The sequence below is a fragment of the Hippopotamus amphibius genome, chromosome 3 (genome assembly GCF_030028045.1).
Source record: "Hippopotamus amphibius kiboko isolate mHipAmp2 chromosome 3, mHipAmp2.hap2, whole genome shotgun sequence".
Lineage (NCBI taxonomy): Eukaryota > Metazoa > Chordata > Mammalia > Artiodactyla > Hippopotamidae > Hippopotamus > Hippopotamus amphibius.
The window spans coordinates 42,083,826-42,089,741 of NC_080188.1; the positions used below are offsets into that span (position 1 = coordinate 42,083,826).

The 5,916-nt window shown below is 35.8% G+C and overlaps 1 pseudogene; it reads left to right on the forward strand.

Moving 5' to 3' along the window:
* The first annotated feature begins 673 nt into the window (after positions 1–673).
* Positions 674–2,162, forward strand: LOC130849758 (UDP-glucuronosyltransferase 2B4-like; annotated as a pseudogene).
* The last annotated feature ends 3,754 nt before the right edge of the window (positions 2,163–5,916 follow it).

Below are 5,916 nucleotides of genomic sequence, written 5' to 3' on the forward strand. Positions count from 1 at the left end.
GTCTGCAAGGAGGTGAGGTGGTGAGGTGGTGGTAAGGCTTGCTGGAGTTCTGTTCTCCTTTTCCCCATGGGATGAAATCCCTCTGAGGGGATCCCTGCTGGTGCCAGGCTGCTCTGAACTGGAGGATGCAGTAATCGAGGTAAAATCTTTCCCAAGCCTTCCTACGTGGCCATCCTCAGTTTTGGCATTCTGCAGGGTTCCTGCTCCTTCTGTGTTGTAGTCCAGCGCTTTCCCAATGTAATTTACATGGGTTTGTACTTGCTTGTTTATTCTTTTTATTGTTTTTATGGGGGATAAAAGTGTTTGGAGCTCCCAACCCTCCATCTTTCTGATGTCACCTTATCTCTAACTCTGTGTCAAGGAGACTGCAGACACAAGAGCCTCTCACTTGCCAGTGCTGTTACACTGGTCTACTGTCATGTAATATATAGTTGACATGCACGTGCAAGCTCATTGACTTTTAGATCAGTGATAACATTGACAAAACAATATTAAACACACTGTATAATCACTTTGCCCTTTCATTTGATGTCCACAGCTGCTGACTATTCATAAAATTTAGTTACTTGAGGTGTAGGAGTTAAATTTTAACTTCCTGATTGATTTCTCCTTAAATATAAGCATGAGCAATAGCAAAAGGACAGAGTATTTTTTTTAAATATTACATGTGAGCAAGATGTGTATGAAATGGCTCTCACTTCTGCCGCTACTACAGCTGACTTGCTACTTTAGCTCTGGGAGTTGTGAGAAGGTGCTGGTGTGGCCAGTGGAATATAGTCATTGGATGAATATGAAGACAATTCTGGAAGAACTTGTCACGAGGGGTTCTGAGGTGACTGTTCTAACATGTTCCAGCTGCCATTATTGATTCCAACAAACCATCTGCTATGACATGGAGACTTTCCCTTCATCTTTAACTAAAGATGATTTTGAGAATTTTGTCAAGCATTTTATTGAGAAATGGACTAATCTGGCAGAAGATTCTTTCTGGACATATTTTTCAACAGTGAATAATTTATTATGGGAATATTCTGTTGTTCTTATGAAGAACTGTAAAGATGTTGTTTCGAGCAAGAAACTTCTGATAAAACTGCAGGAATCAAGGTTTGATGTCATTCTTACAGATGCCATTGGACCCTGTGGTGAGCTGCTGCCTGAGATACTTAAAGTGCCTTTACTGTACAGTCTTTGCTTCTTCCCTGGCTATTCACTTGAAAAGTACAGTGGAAGACTTCCATTAACACCATCCTACGTACCTGTTTTCTGGTCAGAATTAAGAGATCACATGACATTCATGGAAAGGGTAAAAAATATGATATATGTACTTTATTTTCACTTTTGGTTCCAGGCATATAATGAAAACTGGATTCAGTTTTACAGCGAAGTACTAGGTAAATCATGTCTTCAGTTGGTAGCATGATGTCCTAACTATCCTAGTGCCTTGGAAGGTGTGTTTGTATAAAGTCACAATAATTCATCTCTTATAAATGAAATGATGAAATGAAAATATAAAATGTTCCATCAATCCCATAAATATTATGGAAACATTAAATTATGGTGTATGATATAATCCTGTGGCCCACTGCTAGTACAGGACCCTCCAGGAAGTCATAAACCACACATTGAAACACTTAGGACTTTTCCAAGCAATTGTATATCCATCTGACTAATCTTCTTTTTTTAACTTAAAAAATGTCACTAGAAACTTCATAAAATGTCTTAATAAATGAACATATAGATTGAAGAGTGACACACATATTTGTAGCATAAGTATCTGGGTAGCATTTAGAAATTGTTTCTACTAGTGTAGCTCAGTTTCCATCTTACATTGCATTATATAATATTATATTTAACACACATACATATATGTTTGTTTAACAAAAAGCAGAAACATTTAAACATCTTTGACTACGTCATTCCAAACTACATTCCAAAATTTACCTAGTATATACACATGGCAATATTCTCTTTTGATCTAACTTTTGTTGCTGTTGCTTTTGTTTTGGCTTTCAGGAAGACACACTAAATTATTAGAGACAATGGGGAAAGCTGAAATGTGGTTCATTCGAACCTATCGGGATTTTGAATTTCCTCACCTACTGCTACCAACTTTTGAATTTTTTGGAGGCTTCCATTGCAAACCCGCCAAAGCCCTGCCTTAGGTAACCTATTCCTGCTTATTTTGCTTTGTTTACTTTGCATTTTCATTAGGAATAATCCTGCGTTCCTTATTTAGAATGTTTAGCAACAGTGAGAGAGATGTGAGAAATTAGATAAAGTAACCTGACAATTAGAAACATATACTTCTATACCAACACAATTTATATGACAGCATTAACTCATAATGTTATATTAGTATCAACCTCATTTTGTTCTTGTGGGGAAAAAATTATTAGTACATATGAAACATCCAAAATGTCCTTGGCACAGACTTGGTGATCCAGAAGGTATGTTAACTATTGTCATTACTGTCATTTTGTTGCTATTACATACTATCAATGACACAATATGTGCCAACCACCTGGATTAAATTCCTACTTGAATTTGAACTGGCTTTCCAACACATCAAGATTGTATCCTCTAGCAAAGTCCTAGAGAGTTGATATTGCATGGAATGATTTATAGGTAAATTTAGAAAATTTTTAATTAAAACTTTAAGTTAATAAAAGTAACTTAATAAAGTTTAATGCAAATAAAATATAACTTAATACACAATTAAAATTTTTTAATGTTAAGAATTTTTTAAGGTTTTAGCAATCAGATGAACAAGATAAAATGCTAAAATTATTTTCTGAAGATTGAAACTCTTCACCAGTGCTCCAGCTAAAAAAAAGACCATTCTTCAATAATACAAGTATATCCCCTAACAAGTTCTGCAGCCTAATTCAACATTTCCTTGCTTTCCCATCAGCATTTAAATCAGACCTCATTTGAAATCCCAAGGTTTTACATCTTACAGCATGAAAGAGAGAACTTAGTGTATTAGAACAGATGTTTTCTGCCTACACCAACCCTATACAAAAACCTCAGTAGAGAAAGCTCCCTTAAGGAACATAGGTCTCAACAGCATAGCTGCCAAACACAATGAGCACAGAGAAAATGTACGCTAAATATATAAGAATCATCAATTCTGCGCATATACTAAAGACCAAATAATTTGTACCACTGGAATCTGAAAACTGCTCATTGTTTAAAATTGTAAAGAATTCTCTTCAGTTTACAGGATGCTAGAATGTAATCTGTTTTAAACTAATATGATCTGTTTTACATTTACGTAAGACATAAATAGGAAGTAAACAATCTTTAGTGAACTATTTTGTGATTTCTTAGGAGATCCTTTTGTCGCCTCCTTTATTGGTGGAAAAATATAACTGATATCTTTTTCAAGAGTAAAACTCAATTTCTCATTGGATTGCAAATTGTTTGGGTTATCTATGGTAATTTTCACAGTGTCCAAAGGCTGAAATAAAATTAGTGAAAGTTCTTTGCTATCTAACTATATTTTGAAAGATTTCCCCATTCTCGTTTCAGGAAAGTGAGAGTGTTGGTAGGAGGGGAAGTTAGGAGGAGAGGGAGAATGACAAAGAACAGATGAATAGTAGTATAATTATAATAATTCATAATAGTAAATGCTGTTACTGCATTGCAGAACAAGAATTGAATCCAAGTCAATGATTGTGAAGATTTCATTACATAAAGAAACCATTCTTTCAAACAATTAACTTTTCCATTAATTATTAGGTTTCTAGAAAATTTCAGTACTTTTTGAAGAATTAAGACTTTTTACAAAATGCGTCAATATTTTGGATAGCAACACCTCATTCAATATGTCATTTGCAAAACTTGTCTCCCATTCTGTAGATTTTATTTTCATCTTGTTTATTGTTTCTTTTGCTGTGCAGAAGCTTTTAAGTTTAATGTGGTCCTACTGTTGAGTTTTTCTTCTGCTGTGATTTGTGCCTTATATCTAAGAAACTTATTTTCAAGACCAATGTCAAGGAGCTTCTCCCCACTTTTTTTTCTTAAGAGTGTTATGGTATCTGGTCTTATGCTTAAGTCTTTGATACATTTTGAGTTAATTTTTGTGAAAGGTGTAGGATATGGGTCTCATTTCACTTTTTTGCGTGTGTGTAACTAGTTTTCTCAGAAGAGAAAGAACAAAGTAACATTTCCACATTGGGTGTTTTGCCTTCATTGTCGAATATTGGTTGACTATAAATGCAGGGTTTTAATTCTGGATACTGCATTCTGTTCTACTGTTCTATTTGTCTATAGTTAGGCCAATGCCATATTGTTTTAAATACTATAGCTTTGTATTATAATTTGAGGTTGGCTTTGGCTACTATGGATATCTTAACAATATTAACTCTTGTGATCCCTGAACACAGGATATTTTCCCATTTTATTTGTGTCTTCTTCTGTTTCTTTCAACAACATCTTGTAGTTATAACTGTATAGATTTTTCACTTCATTGGTTAAATTTATTTGTAGTCATTTAATTTTATTTTATTTTGTTAGCTCTTTATTGGAATATAACTGCTTTACACTCTTGGATCAGTTTTTGAGGTACACCAAAGTCTATCAGCTGTATTTATACATATATCCCCATATTCCCTCCCTCCTGTGACTCCCCGCCACCCTCCCCGTCCCGGGCTTCTAAGACATCATCCATCATCCAGTTGATCTCCCTTTGTTATACTGCAGTTTCTCACTGGCTATCTATTTTACAGCTGGTAGTATATATATGTCTATGCTACTCTCTCAGTTCGTCTGGGCTTCCCCTTTGCCCCCTGCCTCCCCAACCTCATGATCTCCAGTCCGTTCTCTGCATCTGCATGCTTATTTTTTCTCTTCTCACTGGGTTCATCAGTACCTTTTTTTTTCCTTTTTAGATTCCATATATATGTGATAGCAGACAATATTTGTTTTCCTCTTTCTGGCTTACTTCACTCTGTATGAAAGACATGAGCTCTATCCACCTCATTACATATAGCTCCATTTCATTCCTTTTTATGGCTGAGTAATATTCCATTGTATATATGTGCCACATCTTCTGTATCCATTCAACTGTTGATGGGCATTTAGGTTGCTTCCATGTCTTGGCTATTGTAAATAGTGCTGCAATAAACATTATGGTACATGTTGCTTTTGGGATTATGGTGTTCTCTGGGTATGTGCCCATAGTGGATTACTGGATCATATGGTAGTTCTATTTTCAGTTTTTTTTTTTTTTAATTTTATTTTATTTTATTTTTTTGGGGGGGGGGTACATCAGGTTCAATCATCTGTTTTTATACACATATCCCCATATTCCCTCCCTTCCTTGACTGCCCCCCCTCGAGTCCCCACCACCCTCCCTGCCCCAGTCCTCTAAGGCATCTTCCATCCTCGAGTTGGACTCCCTTTGTTATACAACAACTTCCCACTGACTATTTTACAGTTGGTAGTATATATATGTCTGTGCTACTCTCTCGCTTCATCTCAGCTTCCCCTTCACCCTCCGCCCCCTCCCATACCTGGAGTTCTCCAGTCCATTCTCTGTATCTGCATCCTTATTCTTTTCACTGAGTTCATCAGTACCATTTTTAGATTCCGTATACGTGAGTTAGCATACAATATTTGTCCTTCTCTTTCTGACTTACTTCACTATGTATGACAGATTGTAGTTCTATCCACCTCATTACATATAGCTCCATCTCATCCCTTTTTATAGCTGAGTAATATTCCATTGTATATATATGCCACATCTTCTGTATCCATTCATTTGTTGATGGGCATTTAGGTTGCTTCCATGTCCTGGCTATTGTAAAGAGTGCTGCAATAAACATTATGGTACATGTTGCTTTTGGGATTATGGTGTTCTCTGGGTATGTGCCCATAGTGGGATTACTGGATCATATGGTAGTTCTATTTTCA